We start from the raw sequence: 22,394 nt of genomic DNA on the forward strand, positions 1-22,394 counted from the left end.
TGTTATTGCTCAGAGTATTAATCCACATTTTTGTAACAAACTCTCTGAACCATACTGGAGAATACAGGTAGCTCTGAGATAACGTACTCTGCTCATGTGATGCAGCTGTTATATCACCTAAGAACATTTTCACAATGCTGCAATAATGACCAAAAGGTTATTTCTCAAACCTTGTCACCCAGAAGGTACCAGCTGAAAAGTTTCTGTTTGATTGCTAAAGAGCAGAAAGCAACAAGTGAATATTGGCAAATATTGGATGAGGCATGATGTGGATGTTGCACAGAGCCTAACGCCCACCTCCACTTCAGGGAAAGGAGAAACCAGACCTGCAGACACGCTGATCGCCTCCTGGTTTGAAAGTTCCCACTCACTTGTTTGGAAATGAACTCCAGAACCTCACTGCTTTCTATTTACGGCACCGAGAGCCAGTAATCACAGCGCTTCCAAAGAGTCATTAATTGCACCCCTATTACAGCATTTTATGATGCCTTTTAATGCATAGATTCAAAAGAAAAGGCAGTCTGTGAGGAGACTGACCTTCCTGATACAAGAAGGGGAGGTAAAGTCCCCTCTGTTCAGCTCAAAGCAGCACAAAGGTGAGGCACGGCTCGACAGCAGCCAAACCAGGGTCACCTCACCCTGGTGGCAGCACTGGGCTCCCAAGGGCAAGGCGCAGGCAGTCAGGCAGTGGCAGCCAAAGCTGAGCCAGACGGAGCTCCCAAAGCCTGTGTCACAGCAGCAGCCGTCGGCGAGTTGAAGCACACAGACCCCGTGTTTCCTTTCAAGGGCGGGGGGCAGTGCCCTTCCATTGTTTCTGAAGGCAGGCGCTTCGGAGTACATGGGCATCGACATGCAGAAGTGCTGGTGGTCGACACCTTCCATATATGCCTGAAGGGAGCAAAACGGGGATGCTGACAACACCAGAGGGATCTGGGTGCCCCAGCTCACTGGCTCTCAGTAGCACTGACCAAGACAAGCTCTTGGAGAACCCTGTGAAACCCAGCCCGTCACCTGACGCAGGTTACAGCCCCCCGCTAAGCTGAAAGGCTGGTGAACGGGTACATAACCTGCACCGCGCTCGGAGCAGCTGGTATGCGGTAACGCCTGTCAGCAGAGCACAGCAGCTTCCCCAGTTCCCTTCTGCAGCCCCGCACACTGGCCTGCATATGGTCTCAGTGGGGAGCAGAGTCTCAGAAGAGGAACGCTGGCCCCAAACACACACGGGTCTGGAGGCTGCATAGTCCTGCTGCCAGGGCCAGAAACAAAACTGCTGCCGCAGTAAGTGTCCCAGTGTATGGCGTGGCTGTTGCTAACCGCGGCAGCAATCTCTCCATTAGCTGACATGTTGCATGCCTGTATCAGATAACACTGATATTACGGTGTTGACAAAGGTGGTGAAGCTGGTATACTAGCAAATAATACTGAGGTAATTGATTTCACCTTCCTTCATTGCTGTCTTTGCTCTATTGCCTCCACTGATCTAGGCATTAAAAGACAATTTATTCCCCTGTCCAGACCTCATGCATCATTGTACCAGGAGAATTCTTGTACACTGGCTAGAAACAGTGGATGTGAACGCACCTTCTCTTTTGAAATGTTACTCCATCCTCCCACACCTCTCTCTTCTTTGCTAATTCCAGTCAACCACCCCCGGGACCTACACCCACTCTGATCCCGACTCACTGATGAACATACACGTTGCTAAACAGATTGCAGCTCCCGTTCCGTAGCTGCATTTAGGATCATTTGGGTACTACATCTGATCCATAAATGGGAGCCCACTGGTTGGGAAGGACTCTGGGGTTTAGCGCTCACGCCGTGGAACAGGTTACTCATCGCAACACTCAGCACCGCGGCTCTGAGGTGCTCCAGAACAACCTCAGGACCGAGCCAAGTGGAAGCTACAGCCAGTCCTGATGAGCTGTTAGGGAACACCCCCCTGCAGGGATGGGCTCCACGCAACCCGAACGAGATGCTGAACTCCCCTGAGGACCCCTAAGGCCACCCAGAAGGGCTGTCGTGGGCCTTCCTGCAGGCTGTGTTATGGCTGAGCAGCACTAGAGCCCCTTGCCTTGTTCCTCCTGCCCTTCCTCCCCCTGCACACTGGGGGCTGGGGCCCTACAGGCTTGGCCTCACTTCTGTTAGAAGTCTTCCACTTTGTACCAAGAGCCTCCTGCGAAGATGGAGGATACTGAGCAAACAGGAAGTTCCACGTGGGACACAGGTGCAAAAAAGAGGTTTCAAAAAGTGAAGGGAGGAGAAGTTACCTGCCGCTGGTACTATAATGGCTCAACAGCGATGCTATAAATAGAAGGATGCGTGTTGGACGTTTTATCTCGCTTGTGTGGTACACCATACAGTTAAAGTCTGAATAAACCTCTTTTGTCAATTTTATTACCTTTCAGATATAAAAATAAATAAACTTAAAGAAGGAGTGGAGACCTGCAAAGCCAGCCTGGTTCAGAAAGACTGACAAGGGAATAATCCTGTCCTAAAGTTGAGGAGATAAAACAATGAGCTTTCGGGAGGGCAAAGCCCCTCCAGAAGGAGCTGTCCTTTACACAGGAGGATTAGAATAAAAACATTAAAAAGGGGACTCTTCCAAAAGGAAAGGAAAAACCAAAAATGCCATAACATTTTTGCTACCAGAACCGCTTTCTAGTTTGACGGGAAGGCTGCATGAGCTGCTGAGAAATAGGAGGTAGCACGGTAATAGCAATTAGAAGCATTTTAATGACCATTAAAAAAACCCCACAAGTAAACGATACAGTGTATTAAGTAACTTTTACTTGGCTGAATATAAAAGAGACATCGAGAAATCATGCTTTTACTTTGCAATTCTCAGCAGTGAGTTCTAGACTTACCACTCCGATGCCAGCATGGGAACTTCCAATTGGCAGCAACGCATAATTACCACTGGGCAGAGGTGAATCAACCACTGTCTGTCACAAAGCCAAGGGGAGACCCTCAGACCATCTGCCAAAGGTGGGCGAGTGGGTGAATAAGTGTTACTTTCTTGCTAGACTCCGAACAGGGCACCACACCTTGCGATAGTATCTCTGTAATAAGCAAACAACTTCAAATGATGTGTCATTGCAGGAGGGTGACCCAGCAAGTCAGGTTTCATTAGTGCACGAGGGACTGCAGTGCGCTGGTACGCACGCTTACCTTGGGACCGGGAAACCTCAGCCTGCCGTGCGGAGGAATCTAAACCCTGAGACTGTCTCCTTCGTGAGACATGGCTCCACAGCAGCACTGTCACTACACGAACGTCCTAGTTCCTTTTCTGTCCGTCACTGTTACAGGTCTTCTAATGTGCTAGTAAGGAGATTACAAATGTAAGCCCACCCCAGAAATACAATCACATTAGTATGGGTACAACAGAAGATGACAGTGTTACGCATGTTCTTCCAATCAGCCAGACATGCCCGACGCTGGACGCCCAAGTGTTCCTACATGGTCACTACCTCCCACCGCTGCACCTCCCTTGTGCCCCAATAGCAAGTACACGGTCCGGCTGCAGTCACAGGGGATGTGCCGGCTCTGCCCATCTTTCCAGCCATGAAGGCTGCAGGGAATCCCCCAAGGCCCCCTGTGAGGCGGGCCCAGTGCCTGCGCAGAGCTTCCATCTGCAGTGGTTTTGTGTGGAGGGCTGTGTTCGCGGGGGCACAGGGTGGCTTCTGTGGGAAGGTGCCAGCAGCTTCCCCCGTGCCCGATGGAGCCGATGCCAGCCGGCTCCCAGCCGGACCCGCTGCTGGCCAAGGCCGAGCCCGGCAGCGACGCTGGCAGCGCCTCTGGGATAACGGGTTTCAAAAGGGGGAAAGTTCCTGCGCAAGAGCAGCTGCAGGGGGAGAGGGGAGGGAGCCCGTGGGAGAGCAACAGCCCTGCAGCCCCCCAGGCCAGGGCAGGAGGGGGCCGGGGGGGCTCCAGGCGCCGGAGCCCGTGGGGAAGCCCCCGGCGAGGCAGGGGATGCCACAGACGCCCCCCTGGCTGGGAGCTGGCACCATGGCTGCAGCCAGGCCCCGGTGGCAGCAGTGAGCCTCCAGCCGTCCAAGGGCACAGCCGCTTAGCAAAGCAGTGTGCACCCTGCTCTGGCTCCGCAGTCAGACTGAGCGGATTTCCAGACATTTTGTTTCTTTCTGTAGCAGAACTCACCCCAGCATTGTGCTCCACATCCCAGCGAGCCAAAGTTCCATCCAGTGAAACTCAACGGTCTTCTGTGAATTCAAACTACTACAGGCCATTGTGCAAATGTGTATTTTGGCAAGTGCCCGGCCCTTCCAGTTGACTGAACTACTCATGCTTTCTAGAAACAACCATGCCTATCCCTAGCACTCCATGCAGGTGACTTTACCCTTTCTTCTTCCTGATTTCTTCCTTTTACTGAAACTTGCTGAATCCTTGCCAGGGGCCACACTCCACTGTCTCTTGGCCCGGCAGCCTCGTTCCTTCTCTTTTCCCGTTTCCTCCCCTTAGGGCTCCTGCCCTCAGGTAACGCAAAGGCCATGGCAACAACGGCACGAAGATCATCCTTGGTGGCAAGGCTGGGAGGAAAAGGATTCCCAACAGAGGAGAATTAGGTGTGTCTTGGTTAGGTTACTTCTGAATTTGACCTGCTCAACCACTCCCTACCAAAAACTCTCAACCAACACTGCAGGCTCAAGCTGAAGGTCTCACAAACTCAACATGTAATCAACAGGCTTCTGCTGAAAGGGGTTAGCCAAAACATTAGCAAAGATGAAGATGTCTCACATAAGATATCAGTTCATTTTTCCTGGGAGTATCACGGAGCAAGTCCACACAGAAGCCATGTTCAGGTACAAGAAGGTAGCCAGGAACAGTCAGCATGGATCCACTACAGACAAATTGTACGGGCCCAGCGTGCTTGTCATCTGTGCTGGAGTGACAGGCTGGATGGACAAGGTGAAGGTGGGGGAAGCAGCGGATGTCACTGGTTTTAGCATGGCATTTGACATTGTCTCCCATATGGGCCAAACTGGGGTGGTATTGCCTGAACAGACAGACCACAACCCGGCTGAAAAAAGCTCAGAGCTGGGCCACGAAGCTCAAAGGATAATAATGGTCAACAACTAGATGTTTCATTGGCATTAACAGATGGCATTCCTTGAGCGGCAATGCTAGGGCCAGTCTCCACCAGTGACCTGCACGACAGAGCAGAACGGTCCCTCCGCAAGTTTGTGCGTGACACTGAATAGGGGCTGTAGGTTATTATGCTGCAGGACAAGGCAGCCATTCAGGTGGTCTTCAGCAATCTGGAAGACGAGTCTGAAAAAAATCCTCTGAAATTCTGCAAGGACAAACGTAAAGTCTGCACCTGACACAGCACAGGGGTGTGACAGCACAGGCTGGGAAGCGAGCGGCTAGAGAAAGCAGCTTTGCTACAATAAGGCCCTGGGGCCCTGATGGACAAAAGGCCGAAGAGGCGCTGGCAGCACGCCTCTGCGGGGAGGCACCCCATCGCTCCCTGAGCGAGAACAGAGCCAGGCTCTCCAGAGGCGCACAGCACAACAGCAATGACCGTGAGTTGCAGCAGCAGAAATTCCACTGGACATCATAGAAGATTTTTTTCAAAGTAAGAGTGGCTAAACTGGAACAGGTGCCCAGAGAGGTCTGTGAAATCCCCATCCTTGGAGATTTCAGAATTTTAATGGACGAAGCCCTGAGCTACCTGAGCTAACGTTGAAGTTAGCCCTGCTTTGAGGAGGTTGGAGTGCAGCCCTCCAAATATGCCTTCCAACTGATATTATTTTGTGGGTGGTTTTGTAGTGGGGTTTGATTTTTTTTTTTCTAAATAGCTGTTGATCAGGGAGACCTCGCTGGAGTTAATGATTCCTCAAAATAATGGAAGCTGTTATCTCTACAGCATCACCTGCCAATTATTTATTTATAACAAGAATGAATTCTGAGTATGCATCACAAGTCCAGACAGTCAAGAGACTTCAGAGGTTTTATATTTAAGGATAAAAGAACTGAACTTTCTCTTCCAGATCTTCAGATTAAGCAGAAAAAGTCCTGCTGTTAATACACTGGAGTCAAATCTGCAAAAGCCTCCTCGGTTCAGAGCTAGCATAAGAAAGACTATTTCTCAGCTCTGTTTTGGATATATGCAACTCACACATTCTTGTGGTGGCAATGTAACACGTTGAGAGGCCTTCTGATGAAACCATTGCTCTGGCCTGAAATATGAACGTAACGCCTGAGATCCAGCCTCCAAACCCAACCCCTGCCTCAGGATTTACCTGCCACCATGATCTCTTTGGTGCAGATCAAAAACCACAGCCCATGTCTAGCCCTGGACCTACCCCAGCGTAGAGGTACGCAGCAGCCTGTGCACTGGGGTGTGCCGGGGACAGCCTTCCAGGATCAGACACAGCACCGGGGGGGGACTCAAGAGACCAGGACAGATACCGAGTGTGTATGTGCAGTGCAACCCCACAGTGTGCATGGGCTGCTACAGTGCACGCGGCCGAGTCCCACCCGGCACGCTGTGCTGTGCACTATTTATGTGCAGCCACTTGTCCAGCAGCCCAGGCTGCCAAAAGTTCAGCAAACTAGCTAGCTGCCATGGAAAAAATAATAATCAGAGTTGGCTGCTGAGTCCCAGCAGAACCACACTGCAAATGTGGGGCAAGGGTCCTCGAGACCATGCCTCCAACAGCACTGGCTGCAATGCCAGGCATCTCAGCGCCACAGGAAAAGCAAAGAACACGGCACTCCCTGAGACGCGCCGGGATATTTTTACCTGCCAGTCTCTGGAGAGACACAGGTCACTCCCATGAGTCACAGGCCCAAGTGCCCCCCACCACCAAAGCCCCAGATGACCCAGCCCTTCTGTAAGCTTCTTGTTGTCCGAGCAACAACAAATGCTCAGAAAAGGCACCAGATTTCGTCCCCTATCTCAGCATGTTAGGTTCTGTGACACCAACATAAAACCTGGGCCAAGAAGGAAAAAAATAAATAAATAAAAGTAAAAACCCAAATGTATTTGAAAGTATGTTCAGAAACAAACAAGCAAAACCTCTTATCCAAACAAATCATAGTTACATCTTGGGTGAGACCATGTTTATGAAGGTTTAGCCAAGAAGTTTGCTTGGAGATACTTCTCCAGCCTTAACATAACACTACCAGCCTGGACAAGTGCTACTAGAAAACACCTCATTAAAATGCTGTTGTGGTATTTATTTATAGATAGTAATTTATATCACACCCATCATACACACCAATCTGGCAGCTACAATCGGCAAATTGGACTGCTTCTCCCACAGCGCTCCCTGCCCCAAATCCACTCCCCGATGCCCCCAGCTCCCTTACCAACACAACCTCTTCCCACTTGGTACCTGGCACATATTCAGCGTGACAGCAGTGTCGCTCTGAATGAGCCTGAGCCTCTCTTTGTCTGCATTTATCCAGCGCCGCAGCACTCTCGGAACATGCAGGTGGAGTACCAAGGATGCAACAGCCCGTCAAGAGCCAGACAAACATCTTTTGGTGCTTTGTAGCTAGGTGTTCTTGGGTGCAGTCATCAGCCACTGCAGAGCTCATCCCTGGAGTGGACAGGCAGCTGGAGTCTGCATTTGCTGGAGGGTCCGTGGCTTTGGGATGCACTAAGGATAATACCAGAGAGGCTCATTTGTAGGTCGCACAACAGCCAGCGTGATAAAACACCTTATGAGAAAGCATAGGGTGCGTCCTCAGTAAAAAAAAAAAATAAAAATGGGGGGGGGGGAAGAAAAAAAAAGAAAAAAGACTGGCAAAAAAAAGAGGTTAGATGAGGTAGCTGGGACTGCCGGGGGCAATCTGAAATCAGTTTACATTAGAGCAGGTTGCTCTTGATTTCGCTACAGCAGTTGTCACGCTTGGTAAGAATAACAAGCTAGTCATATGGCAGCTACCATTGTGCAGCTCAGCACATGCAGCCCAGTAGAAACAAATCCAAGCAAACGCACTGGCTAGGATGGGACTTCTTTTTTTAAAAAGCACATAAAATGGTTATGTAAATAAGTTTCTACTTCAGGAATCTGTGAGAACAAGTTTCCCTGTAAGAGGACTTTGTTACTGGAGTACCTGGTGTTTTACCCTGAATCTGCACTTCAGGCTGAAATGCTGGCATATACATCCCACTGCAGCTCCCAGGTCCTTCCCACTATCTGGTCCCTTCAATCTCCCAACTTTTTTAAATATTTTCAAGCTCATCAGCTATCTAGAGTTCCACCTTCGTGCATGCCCAGAACTGCCCCAGTCCTGACAGGGCCAAGCAGCTCAGCCCAATTCACACCTAAGTCTGATCAGGATCAAGAAACTGGGCGTTGCTTTGCCTAAATCCCCTGAGGGCTTTGATCGGGGATTATATGTTACCTGGTGACTGTATCATGTAAAATGCGTAAACAGTCCTGGGAGCAGAGTCCAGAATCTCAAACTCCCATGTGAGTGCTCGAACCAGTCGGTAGGACAGCCATGCTCCCCACGCACGCTTGCTTTCTGGCACTATGATTCAACAGCGCATTGCTGTAGAGCAGCAGATCCTCAGCAGAGAGCGGACTAGGAGTGTCCAGCTCCCTGCCTTGTGGTCGGGTGTTCTGCTAGAGGGAGATGGGAACAAACAGCCTGAGGAGAACAGTGACCCTGTTTGCCACTTCCTGGCTGCTGGTAATCTGTGTTTCGGATTAGGCATCTTTGCTGGGACAGAAAGGCTGTCTGTACTCACCTTCCAGAGGAGCTGTCGGCTGGGTCGTTGCAGCAGTAGCATTTAAGACTTTAAATTTCCCTATCAGCCTCTCTGGCCACCACGCTGAATGTTTTGGTCCTCATGTGGAAGTGCCAGGCTTGCCTCATGCGCACTGCAGGGATTGCTGGCTCTAAAGTCAAAGCTGGGCACTAGCAATCAAGAAACACAGAGCTTAATACCGAAACATCAAAATATTCTTGGGTATAACTTAAAAAATTTGTAATTGCATCTGCAAGTGGCTACACCAGATAGTTACTCAGCCTCGGCACTCAGGTCTTGGTGCATAACATGAGGAGTCTCATGAATTAGCACGTGCTAAGGGAAAAAGCCTTGGGGAAAATCTGTACTGCTGCTATCGCTACAGAGAAACAGCCTTTCCCTACCCCAGCAGCACACCAACTCCCTCCCTGATAATGCTCTCTCCGTAACACACATCGGTGCGTTTGTCTCATCCAGGACCATCTGGGGGAAGCAGCTTTGTTCCTTCTAAAAACGGGGGAGAACTGTACAATGAAGCTGGTGAAGTTGTGTGTCTGGAGCACAAGCGTTATGAGGAGCAGCTGAGGGAACTGGGGGTGTTTCTTTAGCCTGGAGAAGAGGAGGCTCAGGGGGACCTTACCGCTCTCTAGCTGTAAGGCTGTAGCAAGGTGGGGGTCAGTCTCTTTTCCCAAGCGACAGGGTGAGAGGAAACAGCCTCAAGTTGCACCAGGGAAAGTTTAGATTGGATATTAGGAAAAAATGTCTTCACCAAAAGGGTTGTCAAGTACTGGAACAGGCTGCCCAAGGAAGTGGTGGAGTCACCATCCCTGGAGGTATTTAAAAGACGTGTGGATGTGGCACCTGGGGACATGGTTTAGTGAACTTGCTAGGTTAATGGTTGGACCATTTATGGACCAAGACCTGTATGATCTTACAGGTCTTTTCCAACTTAAATGATTCTATGATTCTATGAAACAGCAAAATGCTTTCTGTATCTGTTTGCATTGCTCATAAATATTAGAAACCTTTTTCATGAGCATAAGAATTATTTTACAATAAAAATGTGCAAATGATGACATTTCTCAGAGGAAACGTCCAGCTGGACAAGCTTCCATCGAGACCAAATTAATGACAGTGTGCAGCTTGCTCTGGTTGTTTTCCGTTTTTACTACACAAATTATATTTGCAGTGGTAGAAAGTGATTCTGTCCTGGACCAAATACAGAAAAATGCTTTGGAAAATGTCACACTTTGCTCACAAATGCAAAAGTTGTTTCTAAGTTTCACTTACTGCGGCAACTGTTCCACAGTGAATTTCCCCATTTGCTGCAGCACTCATAAAGTTCCTTTGGAAACCACTCAGCACACCCAGTACACACACAGAAGACACCAGGAGAGAGCCACAGGCCAAGTCGCTTCTAATAAACGCTCTCAGGCTTCCTTCTGAGATGCCAGGATAAAGAGCAAAGCTTTTCACATTGCCCCCATGCCACTATTCGGAGCCAATACCTCCTTATACCTCAGAATGAAAAAAGAAAATGCTTCTGAACTGTGAGCTTCAGCCAAAAAGAGCCCCACCATGTTTCTATCACTAATGCCACAGCTCATCTTTGGATTTCCGTTGCGCTCGCCATTGCAGGCAATATCAGGGACTCTCCAGCTAAAAGCAGGGGCAGCTATCAACCGAGCTGTAGGGCGTTACAGCTGCTGCTCTCAAGAGACTTGTCTCCTCCACAGCTCAGCACAAAGCAGAAGCAGAAACACAGCCGCTGGTGGGTCCAACCCCAAGACCACCATTAGCTACAGAGGGCTATGGGTACCGCAGGGCGCACACAGAAGGCCGACACGCGGCGCCATGAAGGTTGGCTGGCATTTTTACTGTGTTGCATGTGTACACGCTGGTCAAACTGTAAGGGCCAAAGGGGACAGCAGACAAGGAGCAGGCTTGGCACTCGACCCCTAACATAGTATAGCCTTTGTGTGGTTACCTTGGGCTACTCCTGAAGCACAGCTAGATACCTGAGTATCTCTAGATGTACGCAAATTGGCAGTTTGTGAGCAAAACCTCTCTTTAGTAGAAGGGCTACGGGCTACACAAACTATACAGAAGGAAGCCAGTGGATAAACAAGAGGGGCTCACCTCTGCCACAAACTGAGGTGCAGCAAAGCGCAGTGATTTGGGGAAAACAAGAACTTCCTCTGAGGCTGATGAATGCCAGGTGCATGAAGCTTCAAGGTACAAGCTGAGGAAGCATGTCACCATGCTGTTCCCATCAGTGAAGCTTGCTTGGTCCAGCAACAGCAGTGCAGAGCTCTGATTCACAGCACTGTTTGCAGGGCTTTAGTATGCCACCCCGTGCAAACCGATAATAGCTTGAGGGGGAAAATTAACAGGTGGTCATAGGGGAGAAACTCCGGAGGGGTGTTTTTCCCCCCTCTCCTCTGTGATAATAGGCTAATTAGGATTTTCTGAAACCACCTGCATATTTTCCCAGGCATCCTGGCTACCAGTTAGAACAGAATGTATGTCTCCACAGTGGCGTTTGCAGCACTGGGCTTGCTTTTCATTAAACGCCTCTCCTTTGTGTGCAGAAGACTGTACAGTCCAGAAGGTCACTGTCATGATGGCACTGAGGGGTGACACGGCGGTGATGACTAATGTTCAGGGAATACTTAACACTTTCTAGCTAATTCCACTGCTTCAAGAGAGTCACCTGACATCCTATTACCCCAGTTTTCCCATGCTGTAAGGGGAGAAGTAAATCCTCGCTGGTCTTTAGAGGAAGAGTGTACCAGTGTTGTTAAAGACTCCTGCAACTCACTAGGCAATTCAGAAACAATAGATGTTACCCAGCACAAAGCACAACGAGAGGCAATAGCACAACATCCAGGGACAGGAGCAGAAAGCTCCACCACCCTGGGTGCATACTACTGCAGAAAGGCAGGGATGGGCAGCGAACGTGTATCTCATGAGTAACGAACATGTGCATTTTCATGTGGCATCACCATTTCACAAAGGCTGCCAGGTAGTAACACCTGCTGCTCTCCCTGCCACAATGTGTGATGTATGCAATGGCCATGTCCTCCTTCAGAGCAGCATGGACCCATGGGATGTGGGACTTCATGCTACCATCCTCTTAACCTTGCTTATGCTTCAAGACATCCCCAGCTCAGACAGATTTCCTAAAAGTGAGCGTCAATTCCCCTGTACTCCCTGCTGCCCACACCAGGCGCTCTGGGATGAACATCCCGCACACACCAGGTCAGTTCAGGGATCTCTGAACAGCCCCGCTGGCCAGCCACCCAGCTGCAGCCCACCATGCAGGTACAGACACAGGGGGCAGCACCAGCCATGCCTGCTTCCCCAGGACACCATGTGTCCTCCACTCCCCTCCTCCCTTTCTTGTGTCAATCAATAACACAGAACAGCAAGGTAAACATGAGGGCTCTGGGGCATCCAAGAGACCCCTTTCCTGGCAGCTCGCAGCCACTGGTGCTGCCTCCTGACATGTGTGAGCACTCAGTTGCATGAATCCTCTTTCCATGCCACTACCAAGACCCTACAACAGCTCCTATGTGTGTTCTTCCCTGTATACTCTACTGTTTCCTCACATCAGCATCTGCTGCGCTCACTGTCTCCTGCCCGGTGCCAGAGGGGCAGCTCTGTAGGCGGCCATTCCTCCCCTTCCCTGCTCGCGTGGCCCTGCCTTGGATGGAGGCAGGCCCCGGTGCCCTCTAGGACGACAGGGCTCAAGAAGACTCTTTGTTAAGGCCCAGGCACTGGAAAGATGCTCTGAGCCCGCAGCCAAACATGACCTGCTCCGGCAAGCAAAACCTTTCTCACCAACCTCCTTCCCTCCCCCTGGGTTAACAGGCAGTTGGGACCGCCGGAGCAGGGGTGGTTGGTTTGTTAAAGGATCATTGCCTTTCAAAATTGCATTTCAGGAAGCTAGGAATTTAAGTTTGCAATCTGCATGGTTTCTGTTTCCAAAGGTGACTCTGTGTGTGTGTGTGTGTCTCTGCTACCCCCCAACAAACCGGCACTGTGGGTGCACACCAACAGTGCCATGTGTCTGCGCTTTGGCTATGCCTGCTCTAGCACTGTGCACGTCACATTCCCTGTTTTGGGGGCTAGATGTGTGCCTCGGGCCAGTACAGTTGAAGGACATGAATACCAAGGGTTACAAATGAGAAGCTGTGGTGAGCTGGCAGCTGGCACAACTATTGATTTTTTGATAAGTACTTTAAGTGGCTTATTAATGGCAAAACTTTTTCTAGTGAATCCTACCTGCAGCCAGTAGATGAACCACAAAGGACAGACTCCAGCCCTTTTCCAGAATACTGCTCGGTGGCTAAAGACAAGTGCTGCTTAGAAAATGACTTTTTTTTTCTTTTTCTTTTTTTTTTTTTTTTTTGCAAAAGACAGTGATAGGGCAGGGGTTGCAATGCATAAAGTGCACATATGCTCAGTCACTTGGAAGAAGGATGTTCTCTAGCACCCACGTTTGAATTTTAACTGTTGAATCTGAGCCAGATTCGGAGATGACGTAGGTGGTTTTGTAAGTTACATCAGTAACTTGGTGGGGTGGCTGTAAGCAAGCCGGCTACACCTCAGCTCTTGACTGGCACAATTCCACACGGAAGACACACAGGTCTGAGCCTAAAGGAGAATTTCCCAGGAGATAAATAATGCCCTATCTGATATTTCAGCGTTGGTTGCCTACAGTGTCCTGAGACAAACACTGGCAAAAATATGGAAAGGAGATTTTTTTGTTGTTGTTGCGGTTGTTCCCTGGTTACAAATCCTCTGCATAGATTTGGAGATGTTGAAAATCTATGAGAATGTGTACTATTTTTGAATTGGTATTTTAGTCCAGAACTGGATTGAAAATAGTGGTGATGGAAGCAAAACTAAGCCAGGCTGATTTGTTACAGTAAAGCTGTGTTGCACTTTAGATTACTTATTAACAAACAGCAAATGGGCCTCTGCCTTGACCTTTTTTCATTTGAGCAAATACACTCTTCCTGCCCCTTGTAAACAGCAGTTACTGGTAACTGAGTCACGTACCCCCTCACATCACTGGAGTTATTTTTTTTCATCTGTGGCAAGGATTTTAGTCAAATTGAATTTTGCCAGGCTCACTAAGGTTATTAGCAGTATTATTAGTCTTAATAATACCAACAGTAATAATACTACTCTGGATCACCATAAACCTGAAAACGCCTAAGTACTTCACAAATATTAATTAACAAAACTCAATTGGAGGTCTGAGAAATCAGCAAAAAATTGTCAGCCTCACTTTAGAGCTGAAGAGCTGAAAACAGAGCCACAGCAACCAGAAGTGGCTGTTTGCTTGATGAGTTTCAATTAATGGCTGTTCTTTGTGTCACAAAGCGCCAGGTGCCCAGTGCCTCTGGCAACACTGCCAGGTTAAAAGCAGCAGCCCACAGCACACATCTGGAGCAGCAGAAGTCAGTGGTAGGTTTGCGAACTGGAGTCAAAGGGATAGGCTCTTCCACTGGAAGCTGGGCTTTCAGTACCTGCGCTGCTTTGAACGGGACTGTCAGGCGTGCCCCGAGTCTCTTGTGCCTTGGGATCCATGACCAACGGTTCCCTGGGCACTTTGGAAAATCCCACTCCTGCTGATCTTCAATGAAGCTGAAGACCAAGAACACACCTAGAACCTGCGCGTGTCCCAACAAACTATGGATACCCACTCCTTTGTCAGCCTTTATATTAAACCTTTTTTGAGTGTAGGAGGCAAACTCTGACAACCACAAGGAACCCCTCTGCAATAGCTGATGACTACTTTTCCTACCTAATTATTTCCCTGACCTCTCTCTACCGGTATTAAACCTCCAGTGGTGACCAAATTGTGACAATGGCACCAAGGAGTATGCAGTATTCATCTTGGTTGTAAGTTAATTTATCCTGCAGATACCACCCAAATCCATTCTGAATTGCACATCGGGCACTCAGTAAACAAGGCGAAAGTTGCATCTAGATTCTTAGCCAGTGATGTCTAAGAGTCTCTGCAGCAAGGGGTAATTACTTGTGTTAATTGCAGACTCCTCTAAGGTACATCATGCCACAGTGTGCAGAAGGATTGGACATACATATTGGAGGAGTGACTTTTTTGTTTCTTTGATTTGTTTAGAAAACTTACCATTTGTAGGCATAGAAAGGACACAGGCAAAGTCAATCTGGATGTGTTGTTTACAGTCAGGAGGATGCAGTGCCAAGAGCAACAGCCTCACAATGGAGAGATCCAGGTGCAGTTTCTCACTGACACAGACTGCTCATGTGATCTTGAGCATGTCACGTAACCTGTCTGTCCCCAGCTGTAAAATTAGGATAATAGTAGTTAGTTCATGTTAAAGCCTGAAAGATATCAAAAGAGTAAGAAAAAAGCAGTCTGTCTACGCTGAGTCTTCATCCATCACTGTCTTCAAGAGCTACAGAAAGCACCGTGACCAGACTGACTCCATTTCCCTGTCTATGATACAATCGCTGGCCTTTGCCTGGTGGGCAACTTTCCACTCTGTGACGGTGCTCACTCCCGATGCTCTATGTCTTGTGAAGACATGCTCTGAGAAACTTTTCTCTTCTCTGGAAAGGTGGAAGGCAACCAGATGCTCTAACTCCACAGCCATATTCATCCAATTTACTCCACTTAACTCCCTCAACTTCTTTACAGAGTTAGGTGAAATGTTCTCCAGCTTCACAATGAATTTGAAGCACCTCATTTGCTGACAATAAATCCCAGAGTCTCATGTGTTCCTTGAACACCTCCTGTGATACCCACTATAATTGCTCCTTATAAAAAAGACACAAGCCCCACAGCTGACATTTTGTGTGATGTGTTGCTTCTGCAGGCACGGCAGAATTCATTTCCCTCTACCTCCCTTTGCCTCGGTAACCCCAGCACCAGCTATTCCTCTGCAGAAACACACTAGTGTCACAGTTTTCAGTCATGTGATGCCCCTAGTAACTTTAATGGGAGTCCCATAGCTGCCATCCCACAGTGTTTTGAAGATCTGGGCTCTGTGTTTCATCCCAGATAGACAGTCTATAAAAGTCTCACAAACAATTCAGGCACAGTCTCTGGCTTGGCCAGCTCTCCCCACAGACATGTCATCCTACAGCAGAAGCAGCCCCCAGGCTTACATTCAGGCAGGAATGGAAGCGATGCCACATCTTTTTGGGAGCCCTCCTAGCCAGCAGATCCTAGAATGCACAACACAAGCGAAACAAGGCAGGGGTCCTCCGCACAGCACTCTGGTGTTGCACTCTGCAGGCATAACGTTTGGCAAACATCAAAGAGGGGCAGGAAGAATCCCCCCATGCCAGCTCAGCAGGAGTTCTGGGGGTTTCTGCAGGCTAAGGCACACTCTATCCAGGAACACACCCTGGGCCTGCAGACATTCACAAAGCCATGGAATTATACAGTGACTTCTGAAGAGCTCTTTTAACTGTGATAGAAAAAAAAATAACAAAAAAATCAAGGCAAGGATGCTTGAGTCTGCTGAGAGCCTGAGAGGATACCTTTGCACTGGAGAACTTCCTGTCCGCAGGCTGGGGACAGCTGTATGTAACCTCCGCTTGCTACGGGCACGGCCACTCCGGATTTGTGCAGACACCCCTTTCTCCTAGCTCCATCTCATCCAATGCTCTACAGATATTGCTGTCTCTGCTGCTGGTCCCATTTCCCTCACACAGCAGGGAAGGACAGACAATCCTACAAGCAGGGAACCAGACCACAGGGCAGGACTACAGTAAGGAAATCAGCACCCTGATGGGTTGCTGATGTCCCAGACTCATATGCACACGGATCCAATGCACGTATCAAAGAGCGGGATCATGTCAGCACAGCTTGCTGCATCCCTCTTCCTCACCTCCACGCACCCACCAGCTGCCGAGAGCAGCTGCCTGGTGGGGCAGGCCTGCTCCATGTAACCCAGATGTACGTGAGCTGTTCTGCACCTGCAGCAGCGCAATGGTGCAACAGCTCGTGCCCTCACCTAACCCTTCCTTCCCTACCTTTATCTCAGACACCAGGCTTGTCGGCAGCTGTCTCCTTTACTGAAGAGCACACCTGGGTGTGCTGTCAGGTGAACAGGGACATAGGGAACAGTGTCTCACCATCACCCTGTTCTCTGGCTCTTGCACAGCTGCAGCAGAGGGTGTCAGATGACCATTCTTGGGACTAGCTCAGTGCCCAGCACCTCAGCCCTCTCCTTCTCTGTGGCTCCTCCATGGAGGCCCCCCTCAGCAGCACAAAGGGAACAGGAAGGATCTGGAAAGCTCTGTGGCTCTGTGCTGTTTTCATGCCTGTTTACACACATTGCTCTCTGAATGGGCAGAGGTCTGTGAAACTGCTGATTCATGAACATCTCTGCCATCTGTGGCCTCTTCAAATGAGAGTTCACCCTGACCCGAGGATGATTTACTTTTCTTGGCTGCTCATCTCAAACTGATGCTGTCTCCAGTCCCTCAGACTTCGAAGGATTCGGGTAAAAATAAATATTATTGAATCTCTTGTGAAGCTGTTAACTCCGAGCGGCGAAGCATTCAAGTCTCTGACAGAGAAGGGGAAGATGTCAAGAGTTAGTGCCAGGGGATGACTTCTAACCAATCTCATACCCAGCTATCCTCCTCAAACTACCCCTATCAGTATATGTGCAAAGTCACATTTTAGAGAGCGCTGAAGAATAAGTGAGAGCCTCTGATACTCAAGGGCTCTGGGCTGGGTCTGACCGTGGACTGGAAACAGGTTAAGCTGCCAAAAACCGCACACATCCATCCCAGACAGGCTACAGCCACCTCCTGTCCCATCCCCAGAAAAGCTTCGTTTCCTTCTTCCTCATCTCAGCCATGACCAGCACCTGGTTTTTGCAGATGATTTCAGCTTCAGCCCTGCTGCCTTTCCCTCCTATCTTTTCTCACTGTGCTCTAACAATCTATTATTGCCGATCTACTTTCCCATGAATGGTCACAGTCTCACCAAGCAGGGCAAAGCTGTGGTCAGTTAAGATCTCCTGCCAGGGCATGTTATATGACACTATTGTGGCCAAGCAGTTGCCCCCTTCCTCCCCCCCAGCTACGTCTTCCTACTTGTGAAACCATCCCCTCAGAACTAGAAGAACCCGCTCCGGGGTAAGGTGCCTGAATAGGGCTAGCAGGAATTGGCCCTGAAACTTTGTTTTGAGAGCTGACACCAGAGGTGCTGCTCAGCTGCACCTCCCACTAACGTCACCAGCATGGAAGGTGCTTTGCATGCCTCAGTATTAGCCCCAGCGTTATCACAGGACAAATCACAACCATCATAATAAAATTTTGCAATAACCTCAATTTAATTAATAGTAAGGAGAAAAAAAAGTCTTGCCAGGTCAGATGGCAAACTCTTTGTTTCTCACGTGATGACTGTCAAATTACCATCTCCACAAAAGCACGTCACAGAGCACATTTAATAAACCTTGGAAATGTTTATCAAAGCAGCAGTAAAGATCCGTCAGGATCTGTCCACATGAAGAAGCCAGATACAGAGCTGGGTTTTAACGAGTTACTGCCAATAAAGGACTTGAGTGCATACAACTAGACTTCAACTGAACTCGGCTACTGAATTGCAGAGTCACAGACATCACTCTCAGCCACCTGCACTCTGTGGTCTCTCCTTGGTTCACATTCAAGTTTTCTGCTTCCACACCTGACCAGAATAGCATCTCCTTGGAGATGCACTTTATCCTCCACAGGCATCCAGAGACGAGGCACCCCTTCTCTGGATGCCTTAAGGCATGGGGTCTTGCAAACCAGCTCTGAGAACACCAAACGCAGCCTGAGGCTCTTCACACCATGAATTACTGATCACTTCACTCTAAAACAGAAGCTGCTCACTGACAGTGGGCCGGGGAGAGCAAACATCCCATTAGTGGAAAGCACGGTTTCACTCTGAAGAGCTTTACCTGGAATAGCTGATCAGCCAGCAGTTAGACAGTCTCATGGGAAGTGAGAGACAAGCACCCTCAGATTGAGGAACGCATTGAACCCAGGTCTCCCACTTCCTCAGTGAATGCTCTAAAATAAAAGACAGTGACTTAGAAGACAGACACCAGCCAGAAGGAAGGAGCACTACTCTCTTACTTCCAACGTGTTGCTGGCACCGTCCTTGGGGAGGAGTATGCCATCAGAATCCTTACAGGACTGAAGCAAGAACTCCTGAGTGAGGTTTCTGTGCTCTGATGGGATGGCAGGGATGTAAGGGTGGAAGAAGATTTCTGAAACGCCTGTACTTTCAGACTGTCCTCTAGACATCAAACATGCCCTCTGGTTGGGAGAGAGATGTCTCACACGTCTGCGTTAGGTCTGGACATAGCCCTGTTGCGAGCAGGGAGACTGAGGGGGAAGGAAGGGCTATGCCATTGTGCAGCACTTCTGCTGCAGTCCCTGGCAGCACACGCTCACCTGGGCTACAGCCTCCTCAGTCCATCCCAGCAGCCTGGCCTGCTGACTCCTCCCTGTCCACACTGCTTTTGGCTCCAGGGTCTGGCCCTTGAGGCTCTCTTGAGAGACAGCAGCACCCCCTGTTCGGTAGCTGTGCCCTGTACCGAGCCTCGCACACCCCGGCCCACAAGCAGCGCTTCTCTTACGGCTTAGAGGACCGGGGTGCCTGGGCAGCACTATTAGCACAAGGGTCTTTCATTTCATCCGCACTCTTTGGATGAAAGGATGTAGTTCACTGAAGCTTTATAGGTCTTTCGGCTAGTGAATGGGCATGTTCTATGGGAATTTGCTTTGGCTTTTCTATGTTTTTGTCTTCTGGTAGGACAGGATACTTTGAAAATCGCTTTCCCCGCCTTTGCAGGAAATGGGAGAGAAAAAAACAACTCTACACTTTCATACTGCAGTAAAACACTCTTTAAAGCGTACTAAGTTAATTCTGCCTCATCTGGGTGAAAATGCATTGTGCTGTCATGGCCTTATGTGTTATCTTGCAATAATAATAATAAAAACTTTCTATATAAAATAAACCAATAAAAGTGCATCAGTTTCAAGTGTTGGCTGATAACTCCACATACAGCATTGTTAGGCCTGCGATGAAAAAAGGCAACAACACAATTTTTTGCAAGCTGTTTCTCTTGGCAGATGGCATTTCCATTTTCAGTATAACTCAAAAGGCTGAAGTGACTGACACTACTCTTAACTCTAGTTAAACCCTACCATAGCTGCTGTAGCCACTGCAGAGTTCTGCTTTCATGTTGCTGCTAGCACAGGGAGTTTCAGAAGAATTTTGGATTGGCTTGGATACAAGTCTAGCAGGGTGCTACAAATAGAAATAGCAGAAGAAGGTAGTGAAGTAAAAATATGCAGTGTTAGATCACGGATAGAGAAGTAGCACAGACAGGAAGTCAATGAAAAAGATAGGCACGCTGTTGCTCTCTGCCACTTGCTATGATTTTGAATGCGCTCCCTTTCCAAATCCCCAACAGAATTCACACTTTCATTAGCCTTGCCTCCCTCCTTCATACTGACATTGGTAGTAGCCATTCCGGATAAAAAGGCAGCCACACTAGGAAGGAGAATGGCTGCTTTTAAACCTGCCCTTCAAAGCCGCCCTGTGCATTGCATAATAGTTCACATGGTCACCACACTATGAAGTTTCATCTCAAACAGGTAGAGTGGGGCTGAACAAAGAAGCCTGCACTTGAACCTTTCTGACCTTTGGGGATACATGTTTGTAGTCTGGGCTCAATCCATTCATATGGTGGCCCACATCTGAAAATCTGGGTGCCTGCAGCCAGGCTTTGTTGATCCACTTAATGGCCTGGCTTGTTTTCCAAGGTGCAGACCATGTCCAGTTCCTACCAACTCCTGTGGGACTCATCAGTCACATTAAGGAATCTGAATATGGATTTAGGAGCCTAACTTTTGGCACTTGGGGTGGAAAACTTTAGCCCGTAAGACTGCACAATCCTATTACCATGACAGCTCGGGAATGTGAGAACTCAGCAGTTTAGAATAAGGCGCCACATTAAAAATAGATTAAACTGAAAACAGCCCTTACGGCCTACGGCGCCTAGGACAAGTGTCTGCCAGCTGAAATGCCTTGTAGGTAACTGTTTGCTAGTGAATCAGGTGCTGGCTGAAGGTGCCCACAGTTGCCTCAAGTCACAGACAGATTTTTTTTCCAGAGACGCTGTATTATTTTTTTTTTAGCACCATATGAAACTCGACAGCTCCAACCCTAAGGGGATCCATGCAAACCTCCTGCTTGCTCTGGTTCCCATGGCACTCACATCCACTGAGTTTCACTTTGAATTTCAGCCTCACAAATCTCCAAACTCAGCCTAGAGTGATAAACTGTGCCAAGCTTGGGCTCGAGCTATGGAGCAGGACTGTTCCCCTTTCTTTTAACACTACTGTATGAAACAAGGGAGGAACCAAGTTCTGTGACACAGGAAAAATATGATCAGCATCCAGCGCAATGTGTTGGGAGGACTTATTTCCTGGTCCGTTTGCAGCCTGAGGGTGAAACAAAGGGTGAGCTTGTTTCCCGGGTTGGCGTCTTCCTGCTAGCCAGGGACAAAAGTCACTTGTCCTTTTGGTTCTCTCAGATCTGTCCAGCAATGATCACAAAGATTTGCTGACCTGCCGGTGGGCACTTCTGACAGCTGATGGGGTTGCATTTCAGTGGCTCTGTGCTTTCTTCTCCAACAGCTCCCAGAGGACACTGATGCTTTTATGCTTAATATATGCTGTCATTTTGTATTATATCTTTTCTTTGGAAGTAACTTTATAAATGACCAAACCAAAACACAATCTCAAACCCCAAAATCCAAACACCAAAAAAAGCTGAGGAGTGCTGCGGACATCACAAATGAATTACTGCTCCTTCAGCTGACAGAGTCAAAAGAAGCCATAGCCCTGCCTGCTTTACAAAAGTCATCTGCCATAGAGTGGTGGTTACTGGTCACTAACATTACTTCCCTGGATTTCTGCTTTTTTTTTCTTCTCCAGTCCCATGATGTGGTAAGGCCCTTGACAGAGGCTTTTGCTGCTGTATCAGCATTTGTGGCATTAAAAGAAAAGTGGCAATAGAGCAAACCTTTGGATTCCACAGCCGGGTTGCTTAAAGACATAAATGACCAAGCACAACCCCAGTGCCTAACTGTCCTCCTCGATCCGTCCTCCCGTTCCTGATTCATGCAGCAGTCACAGAGTGACAGCAAGGGTTACAGTCTTGCATAAAGAACTGACAAATGACTTGCTCAAAGCAGACTGGAGGTATTCACATGTAATGGCTCAATGTGCAGGAATAATATTACAAGCACACTCCATCCAATTTAATCTTCAGCTGAGTATAGTAACTCACTGAATATTGCAATACACTTGACAGATTAAGAAACCTTTTTATTTTATTAGGTTTAATTCCCTGCATATCTCTCTTTATTTTCCCTGCAGGATTGTTTGGGAATGCCTTACAGAAACAGGATCAACGAAAGAATAGTATATACCAGGTATGAGAACAACTAACTCTGCCCCATGATAAATACAATGCCAAAACATCACGGGGATTTCAGAGTAATTCCATTTCTGTTGATACAAGTTGTCTGAAAACATCATTGACTAGGTTCTGGTGGAATAAATGAAACCAGGTAAATGATAGATAGAG

The 22,394-nt window shown here is 48.5% G+C and overlaps 1 long non-coding RNA gene across 7 annotated transcripts in view; it reads right to left on the reverse strand.

The window, feature by feature from the left end:
* Window positions 1–458: 458 nt before the first annotated feature.
* Window positions 459–22,394, reverse strand: part of LOC114017371 (uncharacterized) — a 30,153-nt gene continuing 8,217 nt past the window's right edge. The window contains exons 3-9 of one of the 7 annotated variants that reach the window (XR_003562384.2): window positions 14,892–15,066; window positions 8,726–8,895; window positions 7,359–7,625; window positions 4,156–6,954; window positions 3,169–3,318; window positions 2,865–3,059; window positions 459–888 (exon numbers count right to left, since the gene is read on the reverse strand). This is a non-coding gene — a long non-coding RNA (uncharacterized LOC114017371). Of the gene's footprint in view, window positions 1,354–2,864; window positions 3,060–3,168; window positions 6,955–7,358; window positions 7,687–8,725; window positions 8,896–14,891; window positions 15,067–16,867; window positions 17,023–22,394 lie in introns of those variants that run through there. The other 6 variants (XR_008735149.1, XR_008735147.1, XR_008735145.1 and 3 more) reach the window with 6 other exon arrangements.

Source organism: Falco cherrug, chromosome 14, assembly GCF_023634085.1.
Source record: "Falco cherrug isolate bFalChe1 chromosome 14, bFalChe1.pri, whole genome shotgun sequence".
Lineage (NCBI taxonomy): Eukaryota > Metazoa > Chordata > Aves > Falconiformes > Falconidae > Falco > Falco cherrug.